At 48.4% G+C, this 10991-nt stretch overlaps 1 long non-coding RNA gene across 1 annotated transcript; it reads right to left on the bottom strand.

The window, feature by feature from the left end:
- Positions 1-1407: 1407 nt before the first annotated feature.
- Positions 1408-9490, bottom strand: LOC135534830 (uncharacterized). Its single transcript, XR_010454749.1, has 4 exons — positions 9455-9490; positions 9102-9211; positions 8632-8728; positions 1408-1432 (listed from the first exon to the last, which is right to left on the bottom strand). It is a non-coding gene; the product is annotated as an uncharacterized LOC135534830 (long non-coding RNA).
- Positions 9491-10991: the final 1501 nt, after the last annotated feature.

Consider the following 10991-nt stretch of genomic DNA (forward strand, 5'->3'; position numbering starts at 1 on the left):
GGAGGAGGGGGAAGAGGAGGATGGGGAAGAGGACTGGTAGGTGGAAGGGGGAGAAGGAGGAGGGGGAAGAGGAGGAGGAGGGGGAAGAGGACTGGTAGGTGGAGGGGGAGAAGGAGGAGGGGGAGGACTGGTAGGTGGAGGGGGAGGAGAGGGGGAGGAGGAGGAGGAGGGGAAGAGGACTGGTAGGTGGAGGGGGAGAAGGAGGAGGAGGGGGAAGAGGACTGGTAGGTGGAGGGGGAGAAGGAGGAGGGGGAGGACTGGTAGGTGGAGGGGGAGGAGGAAGGGGGAGGAGGAGGAGGAGGGGGAAGAGGACTGGTAGGTGGAGGGGGAGAAGGAGGAGGGGGAGGACTGGTAGGTGGAGGGGGGAGGAGGAGGGGGAGGAGGAGGAGGAGGGGGAAGAGGACTGGTAGGTGGAGTGGGGAGAAGGAGGAGGAGGGGGAAGAGGACTGGTAGGTGGAGGGGGAGGAGGAGGAGGGGGAAGAGGACTGGTAGGTGGAGGGGGTGAGGAGGAGGGGGAAGAGGACTGGTAGGTGGAGGGGGGAGGAGGAGGAGGGGGAAGAGGACTGGTAGGTGGAGGGGGAGAAGGAGGAGGAGGAAGAGTAGGAGGAGGGGGAAGAGGACTGGTAGGTGGAAGGGGGAGAAGGAGGACTGGTAGGTGGAGGGGGAGGAGGAGGGGGGAGAAGGAGGAGGACTGGTAGGTGGAGGGGGAAGAGGAGGAGGAGGGGGAAGACGACTGGTAGGTGGAGGGGGAGGAGGAGGAGGAGGAGGGGGAGGAGGAGGAGGGGGAAGAGGACTGGTAGGTGGAGGAGGAGGAGGGGGTAGAGGAGGAGGAGGGGGAAGAGGACTGGTAGGTGGAGGGGGAGGAGGAGGAGGGGGAAGAGGACTGGTAGGTGGAGGGGGAGAAAGAGGAGGGGGTAGAGGACTGGAAGGTGGAGGGGGAGGAGGAGGAGGGGAAGAGGACTGGTAGGTGGAGGGGGAGGAGGAGGGAGGGGGAAGAGCACTGGTAGGTGGAGGGGGAGGAGGAGGAGGGGAGAGGAGGAGGAAGAGGACTGGTAGGTGGAGGGGGAGAAGGAGGAGGGGGAGGAGGAGGAGGAGGGGGAAGAGGACTGGTAGGTGGAGGGGGGAGGAGGAGGAGGGGGTAGAGGAGGAGGAGGGGGAAGATGACTGGCAGGTGGAGGGGGGGGAGGAGGGTACATAGTAGGAGAGGGAAGAGGAGGAGGGGAAAGAGGAGGAAGAGTTGTGGACTCACATTACTGCCTGGGGTCGGACTCAGTGGTCATGGTGACGTAATTGGTTGGCAACAGCCCTGTGACCCCGTTGACCTCTCCAATCCACCAATCAGGGTTGTCACTGTCCATAACGTTGATCAGCTGACAATGGAGAAGCTCATCAAGTCCTAATTGGTTGCTGTGAAGTTGTACCTGGCGATGACCTGGCACAATGGGGTCAAGGGGCGGGGTCAGAGATGCAGAAGGAGGAGTCAGGGACGCTATCAGTGAAATAGAAGGGGAAAAAATGATTGAACTCGTTTTTGTATTCACTTCCCCCCAGGGTACAGAGGGGTTATAGAGGGTCACACCCAGGGTACAGAGGGCTACAGGGAGGGGTTATAGAGGGGTCACACTCCAGGGTACAGAGAGATTACAAAGCCCTCAGAAAGGATTCACACCAGGTTATAGAGGGGTCACATTCAGGTTATAGAGGCCACACCCAGGTTATAGATGGGTTATAGAGGGGTAATATGTGTCACACCCAGGTTATAGAGGGGTTACACCCAGGTTATAGAGGGGCTATAGAGCCCTCAGAAAGCATTCATACCCAGGTTATAGAGGGGTCACACCCAGGTTATAGAGGGTCACAACCAGGTTATAGAGGGGTTATAGAGGGGTCACACCCAGGTTATAGAGGGGCTACAGAGCTCTCAGAAAGAATTCACACCCAGGTTATAGAGGGTCACACCCAGGTTATAGAGGGGTTATGAGGGTCACACCCGGGTTATAGAGGGGTCACGCCCAGGTTATAGAGGGGTTATAGAGGTCACACCAGGTTATAGAGGTGTTACAGAGTCCTCCAGAAAGTATTCACCCATATTATAGAGGGGTTACACCCAGGTTATAGAGGGGTCACGCCCAGGATATAGGAGGGTCACGCCCAGGTTATAGAGGGGTCACACCCAGGTTATAGAGGGTCACACCCAGGTTATAGAGGGGTTACAGAGGGGTTACACCCAGGTTATAGAGGGGTTACAGAGGGGTTACACCCAGGTTATAGAGGTTACAGGGGGTTACACCCAGGTTATAGAGGGGTCACACTCAGGTTATAGAGGGTCACACCCAGGTTATAGAGGGCCCACCCAGGTTATAGAGGGTTACAGGGGGTTACACCCAGGCTATAGAGGTCACACCCAGGTTATAGAGGGTCACACCCAGGTTATAGAGGGGTTACAGAGGGGTCACACCCAGGTTATAGAGGGGTTACACCCAGGTTATAGAGGGGTTATAGAGGGGTCAAACCCAGGTTATAGAGGGATTACAGAGCCCTCAGTAAGTATTCATACCCAGGTTATAGAGGGGTCACACCCAGGTTCTAGAGGGGTTGCAGAGGGTCACACCCAGGTTATAGAGGTGTTATAGAGGAGTCAGCACCCAGGTTATAGAGGGTCACACCCAGGTTATAGAGGGGTCACACACAGGTTATAGAGGGGTTATAGAGGGGTCACACCCAGGTTATAGAGGGGCTACACTCAGGTTATAGAGGGGTCACACCCATGTTATAGAGGGGTCACACCTAAGTTATAGAGGGGTCAGACCCAGGATATAGAGTGGTCACACCCAGGTTATAGAGGGGGTACACCCAGGTTATAGAGGGGTCTCACCCAGGTTATAGAGGGGTAATAGAGGGGTCACACCCAGGTTATAGAGGGGATATAGAGGGGTCACACCCAGGTTATAGAGGGGCTACAGAGCCCTCAGAAAGTTTTCATACATTACATTACATTTACATTTAAGTCATACCCAGGTTATAGAGGGGTTATACCCCAGGTTATGAGGGTCAGGCTACCCATATTAGAGAAGGGTTAGAGAGCCCTAGAAAAATATTCACACCCAGGTTATAGAGGGGACACACCCAGGTTATAGAGGGGTTACACCCACGTTATAGAGGGTAATAGAGGGGTCACATCTCCAGGTTCTAGAGGGGTAATAGAGGGGTCACACCCAGGTTATAGAGGGGTTATAGAGGGGCTCACAACGAGGTTCTAGAGGGGTTATAGAGGTCAGCCACCCAGGTTATAGAGGTGTTATAGAGGGGTCACACCCAGGTTATAGAGGGGTCACACCCAGGTTATAGAGGGGTTATAGAGGGGTCACACCCAGGTTATAGAGGGACTACACCCAGGTTATAGAGGGGTCACACCCAGGTTATAGAGGGGTCACACCCAGGTTATAGAGGGGTCAGACCCAGGATATAGAGTGGTCACACCCAGGTTATAGAGTGGTCACACCCAGGTTATAGAGTGGTCACACCCAGGTTATAGAGGGGGCACACCCAGGTTATAGAGGGGTTATAGAGCCCTCAGAAAGTATTCATACCCAGGTTATAGAGGGGTCTCACCCAGGTTATAGAGGGGTCACACCCAGGTTATAGAGGGGTTATAGAGGGGTCACACCCAGGTTATAGAGGGGCTACAGAGCCCTCAGAAAGAATTCACACCCAGGTTATAGAGGGGTCACACCCAGGTTATAGAGGGGTCACACCCAGGTTATAGAGGGGATATAGAGGGGTCACACCCAGGTTATAGAGGGGCTACAGAGCCCTCAGAAAGTTTTCATACCCAGGTTATAGAGGGGTTATACCCAGGTTATAGAGGGGTCACACCCAGGTTATAGAGGGGTCATACCCATATTAGAGAGGGGTTAGAGAGCCCTCAGAAAATATTCACACCCAGGTTATAGAGGGGACACACCCAGGTTATAGAGGGGTTATACCCACGTTATAGAGGGGTAATAGAGGGGTCACACCCAGGTTATAGAGGGGTCATACCCATATTATAGAGTGGTTACAGAGCCCTCAGAAAGTATTCATACCCAGGTTATAGAGGGGTTATAGAGGGGTCACACCCAGGTTATAGAGGGGTCACACCCAGGTTATAGAGGGGTCATACCCATATTAGAGAGGGGTTAGAGAGCCCTCAGAAAATATTCACACCCAGGTTATAGAGGGGACACACCCAGGTTATAGAGGGGTTACACCCACGTTATAGAGGGGTAATAGAGGGGTCACACCCAGGTTATAGATGTCACACCCAGGTTATAGAGGGGTCACACCCAGGTTATAGAGGGGTTATAGAGGGGTTACACCCAGGTTATAGAGGGGTTAGAGAGCCCTCAGAAAATATTCACACCCAGGTTATAGAGGGGACACACCCAGGTTATAGAGGGGTTATACCCATATTATAGAGGGGTCACACCCAGGTTATAGAGGGGTTATAGAGAGGTCACACCCAGGTTATAGAGGGGTCACACCCAGGTTATAGAGGGGTCACACCCAGGTTATAGAGGGGTTATAGAGAGTCACAACCAGGTTATAGAGGGGTTACAAAAAGGTTATAGAGGGGTTATAGAGGGGTCACACCCAGGTTATAGAGGGGTCACACTCAGGTAATAGAGGGGTCACACCCAGGTTATAGAGGGGTTATAGAGAGTCACAACCAGGTTATAGAGGGGTTACAAAAAGGTTATAGAGGGGTTATAGAGGGGTCACACCCAGGTTATAGAGGGGTCACACCCAGGTTATAGATGGGTTATATAGGGGTTACAGAGCCCTCAGAAAAAAATCACATCGAGGTTATAGAGGGGTCACACCCAGGTTATAGAGGGGTTATAGAGGGGTCAAACCCAGGTTATAGAGGGGTTACAGAGCCCTCAGTAAGTATGCATACCCAGGTTGTAGAGGGGTCACACCCAGGTTATAGAGGGTTCACACCCAGGTTATAGAGGGGTTATAGAGGGGTCATACCCAGTTTATAGAGGGGCCACACCCAGGTTATAGAGGGGTTATAGAGGGGTTACACCCAGGTTATAGAGGGGTCACACCCAGGATATAGGGGGGTTATAGAGGGGTCACAGAGGGGTCACACCCAGGGTATAGAGGCTATAGAGTGGTATAGCGTGGCATAGTGGGTATAGTGGGTATAGAGTGGTATAGTGGGTAGAGGGTATAGAGGCTATAGAGTGGTATAGAGTGGCATAGTGGGTATAGTGGGTATAGAGTGGTATAGTGGGTAGAGGGTATAGAGGCTATAGAGTGGTATAGTGGGTATAGTGGGTATAGAGTGGTATAGAGTGGTATAGTGGGTATAGTGGGTTGAGGGTATAGAGGCTATAGAGTGGTATAGAGTGGTATAGTGGATATAGAGGATATAGAGTGGTATAGAGTGGTATAGTGGGTAGAGGGTATAGAGGCTATAGAGTGGTATAGAGTGGTATAGTGGGTAGAAGGTATAGAGGCTATAGATTGGTATAGAGTGGTATAGAGTGGTATAGTGGGTTGAGAGTATAGAGGCTATAGAGTGGTATAGAGTGGTATAGTGGGTATAGTGGGTTGAGGGTATAGAGGCTATAGAGTGGTATAGAGTGGTATAGTGGGTATAGAGGCTATAGAGTGGTATAGAGTGGTATAGTGGGTAGAGGGTATAGAGGCTATAGAGTGGTATAGTGGGTAGAGGGTATAGAGGCTATAGAGTGGTATAGAGTGGTATAGTGGGTATAGTGGGTTGAGGGTATAGAGCCTATAGAGTCTATAGAGTGGTATAGTGGATATAGAGGCTATAGAGTGGTATAGAGTGGTATAGTGGGTTGAGGGTATAGAGGATATAGAGTGGTATAGAGTGGTATAGTGGGTATAGAGGCTATAGAGGCTATAGAGTGGTATAGTGGGTAGAGGGTATAGAGGCTATAGAGTGGTATAGAGTGGTATAGTGGGTAGAGTGGGTAGAGGTTATAGAGGCTATAGAGTGGTATAGAGTGGTATAGTGGGTATAGAGGCTATAGAGTGGTATAGTGGGTATAGAGGCTATAGAGTGGTATAGAGTGGTATAGTGGGTAGAGGGTATAGAGGCTATAGAGTGGTATAGAGTGGTATAGTGGGTATAGAGGCTATAGAGTGGTATAGTGGGTATAGAGGCTATAGAGTTGTATAGAGTGGTATAGTGGGTTGAGGGTATAGAGGCTATAGAGTGGATATAGAGTGGTATAGTGGGTATAGAGGCTATAGAGTGGTATAGAGTGATATAGTGGGTATAGTGGGTTGAGGGTATAGAGGCTATAGAGTGGTATAGTGGGTATAGTGGGTTGAGGGTATAGAGGCTATATAGTGGTACAGAGTGGTATAGTGGGTATAGAGGCTATAGGGTGGTATAGTGTGGTATAGTGGGTATAGTGGGTTGAGGGTATAGAGGCTATAGAGTGGTATAGAGTGGTATAGTGGGTATAGTGGGTTGAGGGTATAGAGGCTATAGAGTGGTATAGAGTGGTATAGTGGGTATAGAGGCTATAGAGTGGTATAGAGTGGTATAGAGGGTAGAGGGTATAGAGGCTATAGAGTGGTATAGTGGGTAGAGGGTATAGAGGCTATAGAGTGGTATAGTGGGTATAGTGGGTTGAGGGTATAGAGGCTATAGAGGCTATAGAGTGGTATAGTGGATATAGAGGCTATAGAGGCTATAGAGTGGTATAGAGTGGTATAGTGGGTATAGAGGCTATAGAGTGGTATAGTGGGTATAGAGGCTATAGAGGCTATAGAGTCGTATAGAGTGGTATAGTGGGTATAGAGGCTATAGAGTGGTATAGAGTGGTATAGAGTTGTATAGTGGGTTGAGGGTATAGAGGCTATAGAGTGGTATAGAGTGGTATAGTGGGTATAGAGGCTATAGAGGCTATAGAGTGGTATAGAGTGGTATAGTGGGTATAGAGGCTATAGAGTGGTATAGTGGGTATAGAGGCTATAGAGGCTATAGACTCGTATAGAGTGGTATAGTGGGTATAGAGGCTATAGAGTGGTATAGAGTGGTATAGTGGGTATAGAGGCTATAGAGGCTATAGAGTGGTATAGAGTGGTATAGTGGATATAGAGGCTATAGAGTGGTATAGAGTGGTATAGTTGGTATAGAGGCTATAGAGGCTATAGAGTGGTATAGAGTGGTATAGTGGGTAGAGGGTATAGAGGCTATAGAGTTGTATAGTGGGTATAGTGGGTATAGAGTCTATAGAGTGGTATAGTGTGGTATAGTGGGTAGAGGGTATAGAGGCTATAGAGTGGTATAGAGTGGTATAGTGTGGTATAGTGGGTTGAGGGTATAGAGGCTATAGAGGCTATAGAGTGGTATAGTGGGTATAGTGGGTAGAGGGTATAGAGGCTATAGAGTGGTATAGTGGGTATAGAGGCTATAGAGTGGTATAGAGTGGTATAGTGGGTAGAGGGTATAGAGGAGCATAGATGCTATAGAGTGGTATAGAGTGGTATAGTGGGTATAGAGGCTATAGAGTGGTATAGAGTGGTATAGTGGGTAGAGGGTATAGAGGAGCATAGAGGCTATAGAGTGGTATAGAGTGGTATAGTGGGTATAGAGGCTATAGAGTGGTATAGTGGGTATAGTGGCTATAGAGGCTATAGAGTGGTATAGAGTGGTATAGTGGGTATAGAGGCTATAGAGTGGTATAGAGTGGTATAGTGGGTAGAGGGTATAGAGGCTATAGAGTGGTATAGTGGGTAGAGTCTATAGAGTGGTATAGTGTGGTATAGTGGGTAGAGGGTATAGAGGCTATAGAGTGGTATAGAGTGGTATAGTGGGTAGAGGGTATAGAGGAGCATAGATGCTATAGAGTGGTATAGAGTGGTATAGTGGGTAGAGGGTATAGAGGAGCATAGATGCTATAGAGTGAGGATGTTTGACATCCCTGTTATAATGGGTTGACACCCCTCAGATAGAGACGTATCAGATTTGATTCTGGTCAGTGTTATTACCTGGCCCAGATAGAAACACACAGTGTAGATGGTACAGGTAGACATGCATTTTATAGATCATGTTTGGGGTGAATTCCATTTCAATTCAGAAAGTACAATGCCATTGCAATTCTAATTCTGTTCCAATACTTTTCAATTAGGAAAATGTAGAATTACATTTCGGTGTACTTTCTGAATTAACTGGAACTGACCCCAACCATGGTGTAGATGGGGCAGGTAGAAATATAGAGTATAGATCAGCCTGTATTCTGACCAGACCAGGCAGGTAGAAATATTTAGTACAGATCAGCCTGTATTCTGACCAGACCAGTCAGGTAGAAATATTTAGTATAGATCAGCCAGTATTCTGACCAGACTAGTCAGGTAGAAATATTTAGTATAGATCAGCCAGTATTCTCACCAGACCAGTCAGGTAGAAATATTTAGTATAGATCAGCCAGTATTCTCACCAGACCAGTCAGGTAGAAATATTTAGTATAGATCAGCCTGTATTCTCACCAGACCAGTCAGTATAGATCAGACAGTATATCTGACCAGACCAGTCAGGTAGAAATATAGAGTATAGATCAGCCTGTATATCTGACCAGACCAGTCAGTATAGGTTGTTACCTGGGACAGGTGCAGGGGTAGTCTTGCTGCTTGTGGGAGGGAGCAGTTTGACATGAGAGGAGCGGAACCAGCCTCTTCGTGGCCCCTTCCCTCGGACCTGGAGGACAGAACACACATCCACTGCTCCGGTATTCTGCTGTTCTTTCATTTGAACCAGGAAGTCACATTGACTTTGACATCACTTTCTCCTGGACAAGAAAACTGCCCAATCCTGTGCACATACACAGGCAGCCAATTCTGATATTTTTCATTTTGTCTTTTGACAAATCAGATCTTATGCTGATTATTGGGTAAAAGATCAGAATTGGGCTGCCTGTGTAAAGGCAGTCTAAGTCTACATTCATAGGGTGTGAGGTGAAGTTGCCTGCACGCAGATCTGGGGTCAGTTTTACATTAAGGTTAAGATTGGGGAGGGAACCGAAGGGAAACCAGAGCACACAATACAATAGGTAGACGTTATGTCAGCTGACCTGCAATTCCCCAAGCCACCAGCCGGAGGAGTTCTTGGCATGGACCACGATCAGTTGCCCCGGTGACAGACTGAGCTGCTCTGTAGTCAGGGTGATCGCCTGGGCGATCTCTATCGACCAATCAGAGAGACAGGTTGGAGGATCAGACAATATCTACTGTCACTCACTTCAGTCTGAAATGCTTCTATTATAACTACTAGGTTTCAGCAAGGCTAAATTTATATAAGTGTGTGTGTGTGTGTGTGTTTGTGTATGTGTGTGTGTGTTTGCGATGTGTTTGCTTGTGTGTGCGCGTGTTTGTGTGTGTGCGTGCATGTGTGTTTGTGTGCGCGTGGGTGCTTGTGTGTCCTCACCAGGTTTCTTGGAAGCAGCTCCAGGCCTAGTGATCTGGAAACACAAAGCAAACATTAAAATAACAACTCTCCAGAACACATTGTTGTGATGTTGTATTGCATTACAACAACGGTGACAGACTGTAAAGTGACTGAAACCTCTTCTCTTAGTATTGTTCTTGTTATCAAACCTCATTGGTTGCTGTACACCTAATAACATTTCCCCAGCCGGAGTTTAGGGAAGGACTGAAACGTCACCATCTGTTATTGCCTAAATTCCCAGGGTTTTCCAGATATCCGGTTGAAAAATTCCCAGAATCGAAAGGAATCTTCCAACTGGGACTTAACCTGGACATGAGTCTTCTTAGTCCTCTCCTCTCTCTTGGTTTAATGAGTCTTCTTAGTCCTCTTCTCTACTCTCCCTCTCCTCTGGTTGAATGAGTCTTCTTAGTCCTCTCTTCTACTTCCTCTGGTTGAATGAGTCTTCTTAGTCCTCTTCTCTACTCTCCTCTCCTCTGGTTGAATGAGTCTTCTTAGTCCTCTCTCTACTCTCCTCTCCTCTGGTTGAATGAGTCTTCTTAGTCCTCTTCTCTACTCTCCTCTGGTTGAATGAGTCTTCTTAGTCCTCTTCTCTTACTCTTCTCTACTTCCTCTGGTTGAATGAGTCTTCTTAGTCCTCTTCTCTACTCTCCTCTCCTCTGGTTGAATGAGTCTTCTTAGTCCTCTTCTCTACTCTCCTCTGGTTGAATGAGTCTTCTTAGTCCTCTTCTCTACTCTTCTCTACTCTCCTCTGGTTGAATGAGTCTTCTTAGTCCTCTTCTCTACTCTCCTCTCCTCCTCTCCTCTGGTTGAATGAGTCTTCTTAGTCCTCTTTCTACTCTCCTCTGGTTGAATGAGTCTTCTAGTCCTCTTCTCTTACTCTTTCTACTCTCCTCTGGTTGAATGAGTCTTCTTAGTCCTCTTCTCTACTCTCCTCTCCTCTCCTCTGGTTGAATGAGTCTTCTTAGTCCTCTTCTCTACTCTCCTCTGGTTGAATGAGTCTTCTTAGTCCTCTTCTCTACTCTCCTCTGGTTGAATGAGTCTTCTTAGTCCTCTTCTCTACTCTCCTCTCCTCTCCTCTGGTTGAATGAGTCTGCTTAGTCCTCTCTCTCTCCTCTCCTCTGGTTGAATGAGTCTTCCTAGTCCTCTCTCTACTCTCCTCTGGTTGAATGAGTCTTCTTAGTCTCTCCTCTCTGGTTGAATGAGTCTTCTTAGTCCTCTCCTCTCCTCTGGTTGAATGAGTCTTCTTAGTCCTCTCCTCTCCTCTGGTTGAATGAGTCTTCTTAGTCCTCTCCTCTCCTCTGGTTGAATGAGTCTTCTTAGTCCTCTTCTCCTCTGGTTGAATGAGTCTTCTTAGTCCTCTCTTCTCTCCTCTGGTTGAATGAGTCTTCTTATTCCTCTCCTCTCCTCTGGTTGAATGAGTCTTCTTAGTCCTCTCCCTCTCCTCTGGTTGAATGAGTCTTCTTAGTCCTCTCTCCTCTCCTCTGGTTGAATGAGTCTTTTAGTCCTCTCCTCTCCT

The sequence above is a fragment of the Oncorhynchus masou genome, unplaced genomic scaffold, assembly GCF_036934945.1.
Source record: "Oncorhynchus masou masou isolate Uvic2021 unplaced genomic scaffold, UVic_Omas_1.1 unplaced_scaffold_4001, whole genome shotgun sequence".
In the NCBI taxonomy this organism is placed as follows: Eukaryota; Metazoa; Chordata; class Actinopteri; order Salmoniformes; family Salmonidae; genus Oncorhynchus; species Oncorhynchus masou.